Below are 4,276 nucleotides of genomic sequence, written 5' to 3' on the forward strand. Positions count from 1 at the left end.
TTATTTGAAATACATAATCTACAAATTCCTACTATGTCCCAAATGTCAACTTTATAATAGGATATGGAGCTTAATAAAAAAAATTATGCAATTGAAAGTTGATTTCCATCAATATCAATGAAATCATGATGGGATATAACTATATGAGTCATGATGGGTTTGTATGCAAATTATCAAAGCATTAAAAAGGGGCACAAAGTGTTTGACACATGTAGTTAGCTTGTTGCTAGAGAGTTAGCTAGCAATAAGATGGTTATGCTCATCTTGCTCTTCATAGCACTTTCCTACCAAAGCTAACATATTTTTTGTATGAGCTACAATTTTGGCCCAATAAAGTTAGTAGGTTGGGGACCCTATACTAAAACCACATTAAGTATTTATAGAACATTACAAGTGTTTGGGCTTGGTATTAATTTATGTCACTTGGAAATATAAGAAGTTGCAGATATCATATGAAATTTGTATAAGGTTTTTTTTTTTTTGCAATCCAAATCTAGAGGCAACAAAAGCATTATTGTGGTAGAACTAAAAATAGAATTAGGGTTTCTTCATTGTTTCTAAAAATCAGAGATACACAAAAAAAGAAAATCGTGGAACAAACTCCTATTTAAGATAAGCAATAAGAAATATCCTTGGCATGTTTCTCAAGTGGAAATCTTTATAAGGTTCAAAGATGGGTTGTCACAAATAGTATTAGAGCATGATCTACCATCCTCACCCTACCATTCTGATGGATAAAATTTAAAGACTGGAAATTGAAGAATATATTAAGATTAGCAAAAGAGAAGAATAGAAAATGTTTGATCCCAATTAGCAAGAAATACAATGAGTTCCAATATGGGTAGCTAATAAGAAATAATAATAAAAAGAGGAATTTGAAGAGAGAATACTCTCACCATTGCATCCACAATCATGTCGTTACTTATACCAAATGAAAAACTTGAGAACTGCAATATCTATACACAAAAATATAACTCCATAATGTTAATTTGTTTACTTTATTACAAGCTTGTAAAGATATTAGAACTAGGTAAAGGAAGTCCATGCCCAGATTGTTTTGACAAGTCTTACTCAAAACCCTCTTCCGAGAACTAATCTAGTAGACATGTATAGTAAGTATGCAAGTGCAGAAGGTGTACATCAAATAATTGACAAAATGTTTGAAAAAGATTCATTTTAACGGAATGTAATGATCAGACAGTATGCTCTATACAGACTATATGAAAATGGAATAATACTATAATGTCAAATGCAACAAAAAGTTTTAGAGCTTAGTAGTAGAATATACCCATTTTTGCTAAAGACATGCACTAGCTTATCGGGTCTGGAAAAAGGGTTGCTTGAGGAACTAGATAGGAGGAGAATTGAATCATCACCTAGACGAAGTTCATTTAGATGGAAAGATAGATAGAAATAAGGGACAAAGTAGCCAAAAGCGCATATACAAGGAAGGCATTCTAGATTTGTTCTATCCATATCCATTGGAATATGCAAGAGGAGGATTAACAAAATATACACATAAAAATGAGATTTGAAACTCATCTACAAATACTATTAATGTAGAAATAAAAAACAAATTAATAATGTTCGAAACAAACAAACAACGCATCGTATGTGCACCAAAGGAATATAGAAGGTAAGGGGCTTCATTGAATGCAATGTTATGAAAACAACACAATCTACATACCTCAAAATCTGACCATCCCACTCTTGTTGTGGACTCCACTCCTCTTTGCCCTTCAAATGTTGTAGAAACTTCTTGCCAATGCCGTAAAACAAAACCCTACACAACCATATTCAGACACATCACATAAAAAAGAATAACGATGAACCCTGCATTCAAAAAGCAATGAAACCCTGCTCCATACTTGGTAAAAATGGAGGATAAAAGTTTCCTTTGCTTACTACCAACGGACGTGAGCTGAGAATGAGCAGCAAACAAAAGTGAGGGCAAATATAAAGTTGAGGGCACAGACCCAAAATTTTATATTTTCTAACAAAGTAATAAATGGAATAGGAATAAAAATTTCTATTCCACCTATTTAGGTAGAATTGCATATGTCCCTTTTTTGAACAAAATTGGAATACTTATTCCCATTGTATTCCTATTCGTAGTTCAACATTGTTGCACCCAAATGGAGAATAGAGATACACATGCCTATTCCATTCTTATTCCTATTGCCAAATGAGCCCTAACTAAATACATTTACATCTCAAGCATGGATCCAACGTACTAGTGTTTTGCCTCTTTGCAATTCGTAATAGAATATATAGTTTTGTTTCCTTTCAATCCTTTGTAGAGGGAGGCGTGGCTGCCAGCTGGTTTACAATTCAACAAATCTTCCAACCTGGTCAAGAGAAAATACGTAAGCTTCCCTCTTTTGTATAATACTCCAAACGCCATTTCAAAGCCAACAGATTCCCTCTCTATAGAATCGGTGGCTACCATCCATCAATATGGTCAACACGATCGTTGATCAATCTTGAAAAGTGAAGAACACTTGTCCCTAGAAGCCCAACATTCAAATATTTTGCTACGACACCTTGTCCTGTTCAGCTACTATACCCCGCTCGAAACAAAATCGGGAATAATTCTGAGCATCCAAGACGAAACTACAAACATGAAAGGGCATTTTTGGACTCGGTTTGTAGCAACTTGATATAGCGACAACATTCTCAATTCAAAATGTCGATGAAAATGGAGGCGTTCATGGTAATGTTGGTACAGGCCATTTTACCCATCATTAAGCTAGCTGTATTCTCGACCATTACAAGATCATGGTGATGTAGGCGCCGCCATGGCTATGAGAATTATATGAATCATTCATTACTGGTGGAGGGCAAGGACGAAGCACAGGCATTTTAAGAGATTAATAAACAAAAACCTTCTGATCAATGGTATGAAGCCGAAGATGGGCGTAGTGTGGTTCAATGAAGGGAAAATCAAGAAAGCCACGAATGATTTTAGTTGCACAAATTTAATCGGGCAAGGGAGTTTTGGAATGGTGTACAAGGGAAAACTTCCTGATGGTCAGATGATTGCCGTGAAGAGAATGAAGAAGTGCTTTGTCGATGATGATGCAGATTTCTGGAATGAGGTGGAGATTCAAAGCAGCTTTCACCACCGAAATTTGGTGGCTTTGTGAGGTTTTGGCATTGGCGATGATGACAAAGAGGGGTTCCAGTGGTTTCTCGTTTACGACTACCTCGCCAATGGCAGCCTTGATCAACACATTTTTAGAAATGCCGCCGGGAGAACACTGACATGGGAGCAGAGGAAGAAGATTATAATCGAGATTGCAAAGGGGTTATGTCATCTATATTCTAGCGTTTGGCCAGTGATATATCACAGAGATATCAAGGCCAATAACATTTTGCTAGATGAGGACATGAATGCCCGTGTTGCTGATTTTGGGCTGGCGAGGTTGGCGAGTAAAGGGGAATCGTATCTCGTGTCAAAAATAAGCGGGACGCGTGGGTATTTGGCTTCGGAGTATGCTCTCTATGGAATTCTTACAGATCAGAGTGATGTGTATAGCTTTGGAGTTGTGTTGTTGGAGATCATGAGCGGTAGAAGGGCTTTGGATATCTCTGTGAAATGTTCGACTGAATACCTTATTACTGATTGGGCATGGAAGCTCCTGGAAATGAGTAGAGTAGTTGAATTGATAGATTGGAGAATGCATGAGAGTGAAGAGGTGAAAACAATGGATAGATTTTTTAAGGTGGGTATTTTGTGTACTCACGTTAATCTGGCTTTAACGCCGAGCATGGCAGAGGCATTGAAGATGTTGGAGGGAGAGGCTATCATTCCCGCAATACCAGAAAAGCCTTTGCCAGTAGCAAATCACAGAGTGACATACAATGGAAAGTCGTTTCTCAGCGTTATAGAGAGTTATCCTTCCTTCAACTCTTCTGTCATTGGAAGATAGGTGGCGCTCATGGGCTGTAACCCATGATGGTCCAATACATGAATTGTTTATTCCTTGCTGGTCATGTTTTTTATGGAAATATATCAGCGGAGATGCCGATATCCTTGCTATCTCTGAGAGAGAAGTGAGCTGCTAAGAAATGCAGTGTTCTTTATTTTTTATTTTTCTTGCTATTGTCTCCATTTATAAAGAAGATTTACTCATTTGGAACTGGAACTCGAATAGTATTAGGCTGAAATTTTTTTTTCAAAAATTAAGAATTGTCAACTATTCATGCATTTTACTAAATTTATCCAATCTACAAGAATTAGTCTTATGAAACAAACCAAAGACCTATAAATATA

The 4,276-nt window shown here is 36.6% G+C and overlaps 1 pseudogene; it reads left to right on the forward strand.

The window, feature by feature from the left end:
- The first annotated feature begins 2,912 nt into the window (after positions 1–2,912).
- Positions 2,913–3,932, forward strand: LOC149555359 (putative receptor-like protein kinase At1g11050 pseudogene; annotated as a pseudogene).
- The last annotated feature ends 344 nt before the right edge of the window (positions 3,933–4,276 follow it).

Source organism: Cupressus sempervirens, chromosome 5, assembly GCF_028749045.1.
Source record: "Cupressus sempervirens isolate cs-2001-9-10 chromosome 5, ASM2874904v1, whole genome shotgun sequence".
NCBI lineage: Eukaryota > Viridiplantae > Streptophyta > Pinopsida > Cupressales > Cupressaceae > Cupressus > Cupressus sempervirens.